General features: G+C 47.9%; 1 long non-coding RNA gene across 1 annotated transcript; it reads left to right on the top strand.

Moving 5' to 3' along the window:
• Window positions 1-5,296: 5,296 nt before the first annotated feature.
• On the top strand, window positions 5,297-7,949 carry LOC133210831 (uncharacterized). Its single transcript, XR_009725039.1, has 3 exons — window positions 5,297-5,439; window positions 6,565-6,719; window positions 6,971-7,949. It is a non-coding gene; the product is annotated as an uncharacterized LOC133210831 (long non-coding RNA).
• Window positions 7,950-11,204: the final 3,255 nt, after the last annotated feature.

Genomic DNA, 11,204 nt, shown 5'->3' with positions numbered 1-11,204 from the left:
CACCCTTTTGAGGGAGACATAACCAAAGAAATGGGATATGATCAGAATTTTATGGACTGCTTTGGTTTCTTATTTCCCCTGTAAAATAAATTATGCATTAATATGTTTGAGTTCCCTGGGTCATCGAACTCCTCATATCCCCCCAAGGGTGCTCAGCATCCTAATGCACCCAACGATGATGTCACATCTGTGAATCGCTGTCACCCGAATCAATTATTCATTATCAGCCACGCATGGTGCTTTCTCTTGCTAAGCAGGGGCCTCCTCCCTGCAAAGCCACTGCTGGGAGGACAGATCGATTTCCTCTGGGAAAGTGAGTGCCTGCCTTCGCACCGCCAGCAGTCTGGGGACCCAGAAGCAGCATCCCCAGGAGCAGAGCAGGGCAGCATGCCCCGCATGTCTCTTCAATGCCCGCAGGGTTTTCACCCCAGCACATCTCCCCTCCGGTGCCGACCTGTCTGCGAGCAAAAAACATGGAGCAAGCATGTGGATGAGGCGATTGCATCTTCCTGGATCCATTTGGAGCCATACCCTGTTCCCAAGCTCAATTCTTCAGGCTGTTTAAAAGGCTGTGGCTAGCTTGATGTGTGATGATGTTAAAAAAGCCGAGGAGCTCTATGAGCCGCAGAGGTAATGAAACCGACTTTCCAGTGGAGTTGTTTCTGTTGCTTGAGCAACTCTTTTAACTGAGCCGGAGAACGTAGTTCCCCTTCAGCTATTAGCATCTCCTTTAGTTACAACTAACTCCATTAGTTATAGAATGAGCCCCCTTCTCCCTTGCAGCCCTCCTCCCGCAGAGGGTTTGGTGCTAACACGCGTGGGGTGCTGTGCATCATTCAAAAGTTAGAGCTAAGAGCATCGGAAGTGGGTTGGGAAAGAACTGATTGCTTGAGCCTGGTCCCATACCTCTGCCAGCGGCTGCTTAATGAAAAGCAGAGAAATGAATTTATTTAGGAGGCCTCCATTCCTCTCTCATTTTTGGCTGTTTTAGAGTCATGGAGAGGGAAGGCAAAGCAAACAGACATGCACAGACTGGCTTGTTTTCGTAGAAACCCAGCTAGAAAATGTGCTTATAGAATCTTCAGGTACCGCACTGACCTTGAGCTCTTGCACTTCATTAATTTTGTGATTTTATCACCGCATTTTCCAATTAAAAGAAATTCTCTTCCCCCTTCCTGTGTAAAAATCCACGTCCTTCCCTCTCCCACCCCTCACCGATCCCCCCTTCCTTTCAACCCTCACAAGCCTTGGTGTGATAATGGGTAAGGAAACGCTTTCAGACAAAGGTCTGGCATTTTAATTTTGATAACCTCCCCGAGCAGCGAGGTTTGTGTGGGATGGAGATTAATGAAAGCAACGCACAATGTGCCCCTGTCACCAGGTAGAGTTAAGAAGCAGATAACCCTCGGGGAAGGAAATAGTTCAAAAGGGGAGTAAGTAATAACACGTTTTAATTTTTCATGCATCCCTACCCACTCTTTAATGGAAGGAGAACCCAAACTGCAAGGGAAGAGGAGATGAAAAGGAGCAGCAGCCTTTCTCTTTGGATGGGCACATACAGGAGAGGGAGCCTGGGGGGGCCCTGCCAGCAGCAATAATTGGGAATGAACCAGGGTGTGCTGTAGCAAGGGGATGCTTTTCTGCACGTTTTTATCACCTATCCTAAGGAGCCCAGTGCACTTCACAGCCCCATAATCCCCAAATCCACACCGTGCCCACTGTCATGGGTGGCTGAGGCAGAGGGGGAAGGAGAGATGAAGGTGGGGCAGAGCCCCGAGCATCCTTTGCATGGCTGGCAGGGCACCATGAGGTACCAGGGGTTATTAATCAGGGCCTAGAAACTGCCCAGGCAGGGCTGCTGGTGCTTGGCCACAGCTTGGCAACTCACCAACCCAGCAGGCAGAGATCCCCTGCTCCCTAGGGATGCCTTTGCTTGCATGTAGCATTCAGCTGGCAGCGATCACCTTGAGCCCCAGAGATGCTGAGATACCTGACAATTTTCCTCTCAGCTCCAGGGCTTGTCAGGAGGCATAATTGGGTCCTTCAGCTGAAAGCCCCTCTGAAGACTTGCACACCCAGAGCCTTCCCTGAGGCATGGAGGTATCCACCTCCTGCTATTCAGTGCTGCATTCCCCAGTGAAACCCACCCCAGGAGTCCATCCACGGCAAAGCACATCCCAGGTGTGTTTCCCCGCATAGGGCAGGGCTGGAGAGGCATGGGAAGGACTGCTCCTGCTTGTTGAGGATGGAGGATGAGATGTGTCTTGGCTGTAAACACAGCTACCCCAGCCCTCCATGCCTTCCTGCATCTTGCAGGTGGCCACCACCAAGTGATGGTGTAGACACAGCCAGGGAGATAAAGATTTAGTGCCTTCCTAGTGTTTTAACCACCAAGCCTGATCTCCTTCTTAATTTAGCTGCCCTTGCCCCTGTATTGTGATCACACTTGGATATACCTATAATACGGTTTATTACTTGGGTTACTGTTTAACTCTTTGAGTACAGCTGTCAGCCTTCACTGATCTCCAGCATCTCACCCACATTTTATTACAATGAGGAATTACTACAATGACCCAAGGAGTCACGGATAAGTAGCTCGCTCCTTGGCTTTTCACCCTGTGAAATAAGATTCTAAAGGCTGTTTCTGAAGTGTTTCCTGAGTGATAACAACGCTCTGTCAAATGGCTTGAGAACCTATTCCCAGTGCTTTCTGAATGAGTATGTAGCCCAAGAAAGCTGCTAGAATGAGAGGGGTGGAAAGCACGGAGGAGGCATGGTCAATGATTAAAAAACATGCAACTACATTACACATCCTACATAACACAAAAGCAAGACTACAATAAGAAGGGACAGCTTGAAGCCGTTTTAGCCATCATGATGCCTTCCTGTTGAGCTTTGCACGAGGAAGCTCCAAGAATATACTTGCAGAAGTGAAAGCAATGTGGCTAAACTGCAGTCCCTTGTTCACTGTGCTGCAGATCTGGGCTCCTGAGAGAGGAGACAGCACTTAGTGTTGGAGACCATCCCTAAGTACAGCACTGGAGGTGAATAAGAGCTATGGAACAGGTCAGGCAATTTGGGGATCAGTCCCTGTCACACTTGATTATGACATCCAGAAAGTCCGCACAGCATCCCACCTGTCAGCTTCTAAGCTTGTTGTCATCTTCTTAACAGCCCAACCCCATATACATTTGGTGACAGTCACCCTCGCCACTGCCCGCCCTCCTGGCTGGGTGACAAGTCTGCCCTTGAGTTCCCATTCCCCACCTCCCATCTCACTCTGGGTGCAGCTTGGGCAAGTCTCAACATCTCACACTGTGCTTTCTTACTTGTAACTGTAGGCACGCACTGACATCCCCCTCCTTTTCCTGTCTACTTGCTGCTCTGCTGACCTGGTGGGCTCGGTTTGCTAAAGCTGCGGCTGGGGTTGAGCAGTAACCACCTAACCGCAAAGCTCACACCGCTTGTTTATAGCCAGGAACATGGATAATCAAACCAGACAGAAATGGTTCCATTCTTGCCACGTTCTAATAAACAAAAGCAACACCTATGCCACTGACCCGTATTACATTTATGCTGGTTTGCTACAAGCTTTTTTCAGCATCAGAGATTCAGTGGCAGCACAAACACGCTGGTAAGGCTGCATCTCGTTTTGGTGATGCTGCCAGGCTCTGGGCTCCCCTCAGACATCCTGAAACTTCCCCTTATATCTCCAATATGACGTGCCATTAAAGGACTTGTCTCGCAGCAGCAGATGGTTTCCTGACTACAGGGTTTTGATGGAAGCCCTTTGGTTGTAGCCAGGTTTGGGGATTCACCTGCTCCGTAGCAACACAGGAGTTGGTAAAGGGTCTTGTGCCTAAGTACCCAAAAAAGTGTCTGCTGTGACTACTGGCTACTATGACTTGAACTCCATAAGCCAATCAACCTCCACCTTAGCTGTAGTAAATGATGTCCCTGCTTTTCCTTCCAAAAGCTGGCTTCACTCTTCTCATGAGTGGAAATCTGACTTGCAGCCTGAGTTTGCTCATAGGCAGGGTGTTCCTGTTGGTTTTTACTAGCATTGTCCATTGCCTTTCACAGTTCTTCTGCCTCCCTGATGCTTAGCTACTGGATGTTTTGACAGAAGGCAATGGATATTGATCCAGCTTTGTTTTGAACCCCTTTCCTGCTCCTCTTTTCACTCTCCTCTGAGTGTCTGCATGCAACATCTGCAGTGTCTCCATCCAACACCTGCTTCTCCCACTTCCCAACTTTCACCTTTGATCGGTGGAGAAGGGTGCCTGCAGCAGTCACTGAGGGCACAAGAAGACCTGTCTCTCTCCAAACCCTTGCCTGAAGGCAAAACAACAGCATAAAAACAGTTGAGGAAAGCCTGTCATCCTGGCCCTGCAGGTAACGGGATCATCAGGTGCTACTGGTTGGTGGCAGGTCCAGAACAGACCTTTCCTGCTTTAAACAGACCTGTCCTGTTTTATGCACTGCCTGGCAATCTGCTCAGTCAAAGCACTTCTCTGCACTGCAGCACAGCGATGCTGCTCAACGTTGACACGGACACCGAAAGCGATTCCACAGATTGAGACTGAGGGCTGTTAAAAACAAACCACCCATTTCCCCTACCAAAGTCCTCAGGCTCAAAACTCGCTGGAGGCGAGCTCCTCATGGGGCAGGAAGCCCCACCGCAGGCTGGCCCTGGTACCCAGTGCTCCCAGCCTGTGCGTCCGGGCTGGGCAGCCCCCGCTGGGGCTCGGGGAGCGGGGAGGAAGAACCAAGCGCAGAAGGAATGAAGGGAGCAACAGCCCTGCACATCCTCGCTGCCGACCCTCCTGTGCGGAGCCGCTCGGAGGCCGTTCCCATCGCCGGGGTCGGTAGGTGTCAGTGTTGGACCCCGCAACAGAAGCGCTGCCATTTCCCCCCCTCCTCCGCACACCGGGAGCGATAGCCCGGGGGGAACGGAGCGGTCGGTGCGAGCTGAGGCCAACCGGGGCCGTTTGCCTCACCGGGGGGAGGAGAGACCCGGCTCGGCAGCGGCATCTCCTCGTGCGGGTGATGCGGGGTTGGGTACCGTGCCCCGCGTTCCCGGTCTCGGTAGCGAATCTGTGGGTTTCAAACTCGGGATGTTTGCTCCATTTCGTATGTCCTCCTCAGGGAGAAAGGGGGCGATGTGGTCCGGATCTGGACATTGTCCCTGAACAGTCCACTCTGCACCTTCCACCTTCATCTGGCAAAGGAGCACTTCATCAATTCCTATCTGTGCGATGGCAAAGGAAAGGCTTACACATGGTACCAGATTTGAGGCGTGAATTAATGAGGAGATTGTACCCCCTCCCTCTCTGTACATCAAGGTGCCCCCAAACCTTGGAGGATTGCAATCGGTGATTGCAACACCCGTGGTCACAGATCAGTGGTTCAACCACTACACCTGGGGGCCGGTGGAAGGTAACTAAACCCAGCTAGCTGGTTGCCAGAGGCTTAATTGAATCCATCCATGCAGGTATCCACTAGAGAATATATAGGGCTCCCCAAAGCAGGAAGAGATTGAAAGGAGCTACCTCTGAGGTTTAACCCATACTGAAGATTGCGGCTTCTATTTAATTTTCTGTCAAGTCCCTACATTTGTCTAGAAACAGTTTGTCATATAAATATCCTTTTCTGCCCTCTGGGTGGAATTCAGAGAGTATTTGCTTATATGTACAACTGCTTCTCTGGAATGGGAAAATCAATGATGAGTACCACTGCCCTATTGCTGCACATGCTAGCCAAAAGCCAGCACTACTCCTATAGGAAAAGACGATGTTAGAAATGGTACCATACAAATAGATCCTTTTTTTGAGCCAGGCTGCAGCTTTAAGCCCTGGATGTACAAAATCTTGCTCTGTTAATGTTACGCACTGTGAGTTGCCTGATGTAAGTTCAGTAGGGCTGTTTGTACTGCATGAAGCTAAGCAGGCAGGGAAGGCTTTGAGGGACTTGGAGCTCACACAGCAAGAGATGGGTTATAACTATGCTCTCTCAAGGGCAGACAAGGGAACAACTAATAACTTTGCCTCTGAGATAAGGATCTGTCTGTCTAAGGATGTGCCTATGTGGTCTTCAGGGCTGACGGATATTCTCTGCTCAGACTCCAGGAGAGCTGAAGGGCAGCTACCTCTCAGCATCAGGGTACATGCATTAGCATGGCATTTGCTGCAGTGAATATATGCCGCCACGCAGCCATTTTATGCCTTTACTATGCCATGTGGATTTGCTTTGCTGTTGCCCAATAGACAACTCACAGGGAAAGTTTGTAAGGAAAAGGGCCAATATGAAATGACTCACATCTGACAATGAACATCTGACAATGTTCAGGCACTTTCTGGCAAGGAGGTTACATCCAAACTGTCATGTTTAATAATAACTGAATGTGAATGAACAAGTCTGAGTATTTTTGAACAAATATATACCATTGAGCTCAACATCCTGTGGCAGGGAGCTGTACAGTTTTTCTTGGTGGCACAAGTCATCCTTTAACTGTAGTCTCTTATTCCAGAGAGCTAATAATTCTTTGCTGTTTCTTCCCCGCAGCTCGCTGAGCCAGCTGGCATGAGACCAGAGGCAAGATTTTGCCTGTCTTCTATTCTACAAACCAATTGCCTCTGTGGCTGCTACCTGTCTTGCCTCGCATCTGCTCTGTGACTGACTGCACCAGTGGCCCTCTCGACCCATATGCCTCCATGCGAGTACGTAAACATCTTCGTCTTGGTAGATCGTGGCATGTGACAACACCAAACAAAATCTGAGCCAGGCCTAATAATAGTGTTGCTGTGGGGCATATCTCTGGGAATAGCAGGAATTGTTCTTTTAATGCTGCCAGATTTTAATGCATGTGATTGAATATTCCCATGTTCCTTCTTCCCTTTCTTAAGTGACAAAGTCTGCTGGCCTTTAGGAGAATCCACCCAATCGTTCCTTTACGGCTGTCACTGTTCAGATGGGAGCTTCTCTGCAACTCTGGTTGTACTGATTAGACTGGAGTGGAAGAAATCAACTTCTACAGCAGCCTGGAAGCAGCAAGGCACAAAACAGGACCCTCTGCTCTGCCCAGCCATTTAAATAGAGAGACTTGAAAGACAGGTCAAATGGCAATCTAACATTCCTTAGGCATTTTCTTACCCTTTTTTTGGTAGATTTTGCTGTTGTTCACTTTGATGCAGATGAACTCTGAAGATGTTAAGTGACCAAGGCTACCATTTTTGGTCAATATGAAGGGTGTTTATTTGTCTTCTCGATGAATGTGCATCAGTTCCATTATTAAAGAAAGGAGGTAGACCTGGCACTCATGGGGTACTCACGTTATATATAATTCTCTTATTACTGTTGGCCTTATACTCCAGCATTACAGGATCATAGCCAGTGTCATCCTTTTTTATTTAAATTTAATTTACACAAAATAATGTCCCTCTTGCTCCATTTCTTCCAATTCCCTGCTTTTGCCTCCCCTGCTCATTTTTCTTTATTGTTTCAAAGTTAGTCCCTTCACCAATGTCACTCGCTTCCACAGTCCCATATTTCACCTTTGCAAAACACAGCAAAAAGCCATCCATTTATTCTGCAACATCATTTGTGGCTATTTGTTGCAATTAAAAATAGGACTTTGCAAATTGAGTTGCACTGTCATTCAGCAGATGCCATTCAATGCTTATGCAGAGACAAGCAGCAGTTGTTGGTCTTTTCTGTTGTCTGATCTATTTTCATCTAGCATCACTGTTGCCTCCTCTGGTGTTGGACCCTTCTAGCACAAGTGCACATCACAGCATGCTTTTCTTTGTACCATTTTTACCCTTCATAGACACCACTTGCCTTTCTTCACCTGGCTCACAGTGGCTTCTGAGGCAAGTCTGTAACTCTAACGCTTGGGACTGTGGCATGTGGTTTTGCTTCTTGTAGGCCTGTGCTCAGAAGCCTGTCCAAATCTGGGTGGGAAGCAGTAAATGAATGGTGGGATGTGGAGCACTGCATTAAATCACACACACTCCAGTCAGAAGCTGGGACCAGCTGAAGCTGCCCTGCTGTTGTTGCCTGTTACTACAGACAAATAGTTTTATTAAAAGAGAAGTATTTCTGACTCTTTGTGGCCTTCCTTCCCACTCCATAGCTGCTCCCCTCTGCCCAGGGAGCAATGTCCAGCATGTGCCCTCAGGAAAAGGTACCACAGTAACACCTTCAGCAGGCTCTGGCCACTCCAAAGGCAAGGGCTTGTTCTCTGTCACTCTGAGCACACACAGCTAGAGGCAGAGGCTGCAGTAGCTTTAGGTGTCCTTGAACTCCTCTGGGTTGGTGAGCGTGCCAGGAGTTCACCCTTTGCCAGCCCATCAATGCACTGCAATGCTTTGGGTCCTCTGAAAATCTCATTGTACAAAAATTACAGGCTCCACAATAAACCTCCACGGCTTTCTGACAGCAACATCATTGGTGCCTGTTGCAAAACCAACACACACCCCAGCAGGTAACAGACAGAAATTCATACCCTGAAACTCAGGTAACGGGGCAGCCAAGCGTGGCTGTTGTTGGGTGTAGCAGAAGTTAGCGGAGAAGCTAGGCAGCTAATATATTAATGCATACATATATGGCTGATTATGTATTATTACTACAATTAAGGAATATTGCCAGTGGAATACAATGTTATGACAATGTAATGTTCTCTAAACTACCCTCTTGGCAGATATAAAAATAAATGGAAAATCTGGAGATAAAAAGGCCATGAATTGCACAGCAGATGAATCTGGCCCACCTTCCTCACTCATGTAAGACACTTGGCTCTGTGATGTGATGCTGGATCACTGCCTTGCACCACAACATCATCCGCCTGTGACAACCGTTTAATGCCCATCCATAGTCCCAGTCACTGTAACTTGGAGCATCACAGTGCAAAAAAGCAAGCCCTGGAGTATGGATTCTGCTGAGGTCAACATTGATGTTTCCTTTGTTTTCCTTGGGTTTTTTTTCTGTGCAAGATCTTTTGGCTCACTAAAGCAGGACTTAGAAGCAAAAGAGACACCTTAATGTGAGTTTTGCTGCTCCCTTACTGAACCACAATGTTTAAAAATACACCATGTGCATCCATCACTTGCTGAACTGGGGCTCAACTGTTAGGTTTAAATAACCAGGGCTCCAAAAGACATTTAGTATCAGGGTCACATGAAACTTTCATCATGTCCCAGAACAGCCCTTCAAGGGTCAAAGCTACTTGGCCAGGATGAGAAGAGCCACTCCTGGGAGCCAGAGCTGAGTCTGTAGCACTGATGAAAACGAGGCACAGCTGGACAAGGCTGCCTTTTTGATGTAGGTCTGTGCCCAGATGCTTGAGTGGATGACAGCTCCGGAGATGCTGCAGGGAAAGGCAAAAGGAAACAAAGAATAATTGCCTTGAGGTTTTCTAATCTCCTGCCCAACACTTCTCACCTGGGCTGAACCACTCATTGCTGGAAAAGCTCCATAGCAAAAAGCGATGCTGATTTACACCAGGCACAAATCTGGCTGTTAAAGTCTTTGTGTCCTAGAAATTGCCTTCTCTTTACTAGCTCAATTTACGCAGACAGGTGAGTGTATCAGGGTAGAGAGCCTCTGTAGGAGAGTAGCAATGAGCCCCTGCTGGCTTCTAACAGCAGCATTATGTTAATAGTTATTGAATGAGGTGAAAATAAGCTGAGGGGAAGCATGAAAGGAAAATTCAGGGGCAAGTGGCAGAGCTCAGTGAGCCGCATCAAGATGCTCTCAGAGCTAGAGAACATCTGCAGATCACACATACATTTTGCCAGCTTCAGAACTGCAGAGGAGTTTTGCAGTCTCCCTCCTGTCCCCTGCTCAGACATGCAGACAGACTTCCTTTAAGATAAAACCATCACAAAAGCTTCTGAGAAGCCCAGGACAAAAGACAATCTATCCCAAGGCCTTGCTTAGCTAGAGCTATGCTTTTTAGCAGCTTAACAATGATATAGTCTGGTTGACAATTATATTCTTTGCTTAAGGGAAACTCTTATGCTGTAAAGAAGCCTTACAAAAAGAAAAAAGCAGCAAGATCCAATTTTCAGGATCTCCAAGTGGCAAAAGGAAGTGCACAGATAAGATGCATCTTCCCGAATCTGCTTTCCTCCCTCCTCTTATTTGTTTTATCCTCGGTGTGTAATTTAGAAGTCTCTGATAGATGATAGCACAGCAAAGCTGCAAGAGAGCACTGCTACAGAAATCAATGGTGCATCTGCCGAGTGGTCAAAGTCAAGGCGATACCTGAAGTCGAGCAGTGGCTATGGCAGTGTGCACACAGACTCCTCAGGGAAAATGGGATGTGCAGAGAAATGAGTCAGACCTGCTGCCAAGAAAGGCAGCATCAGGCATACACTCCACTGCCGGCATGGCTGGCATTGCTTTGCTGACTGGCATAAGCTACAGATTACGGAGGCTTTTCCACCACTGTTCCTCCCACATTAGTCCTGGCCAGACCATAGCCTTCAACAGGTTTCCCAAGCCCAGGGAAGGAAATCCTTCTTTTACTCTCAGGCCAAAGGCTGGTCCAGAGCCTCCCAACCTATAGATCTTAAAACTACAAAGCAAACGTATTTCTAATCCAAATAATGTGCAAAATTAGGTATAAAACAGGAATTCTGTTCCGGTTTGTGTTTTAACCAGATAGCAAGGGGCTCCTCAGTGGACTAAACTGCTTCTCAGTGTGCAGCTGGGCTGACAACATTGGTACAATTAAGTTAAACAATTTCTCCTGTGGCATTTTAGGGCAAGCTTCCTTTAGAAGTTCTCTGGCTCTTTTTGCCTCCAAACTCCAGTCTCTGAGAAAACCTTGTGTCTTCCTTGGTGGCTCTGCAAATTCCTCTAAGATAATGTTAACCCTTTGCTCCATCAGTCTGTGCTTGCAGCAGCTCATCAGGATTTATGCTGTGGTCCTTTTCCACCTTTCCCATGACGCTCCCCTAAGTCCGATTGGTACATGAGTACAGGAAAAGAATCACTTCTTGTTGGACAGTAACTTCACCCCACTGATCATGTCACAGTTCTCCTGTTACTATTACACACTGGTATGTCCATGTTAAATACATACCAGCACCCCTTCTGTTTCAGCTCAAAATCATTCCAGGAAGATGTGGACTTCCATGACGGCCCTGGATGGCAGGAGGGGAGGCAGGCACGGGGTGTGCACACAACACACGGCTCAA

Source organism: Neopsephotus bourkii, unplaced genomic scaffold, assembly GCF_033783945.1.
Source record: "Neopsephotus bourkii isolate Nb327-2 ecotype Australia unplaced genomic scaffold, CSIRO-AGI_Nbou_v1 NB_532, whole genome shotgun sequence".
In the NCBI taxonomy this organism is placed as follows: domain Eukaryota; kingdom Metazoa; phylum Chordata; class Aves; order Psittaciformes; family Psittacidae; genus Neopsephotus; species Neopsephotus bourkii.
This window is presented reverse-complemented; position numbering and strand designations above follow the sequence as displayed.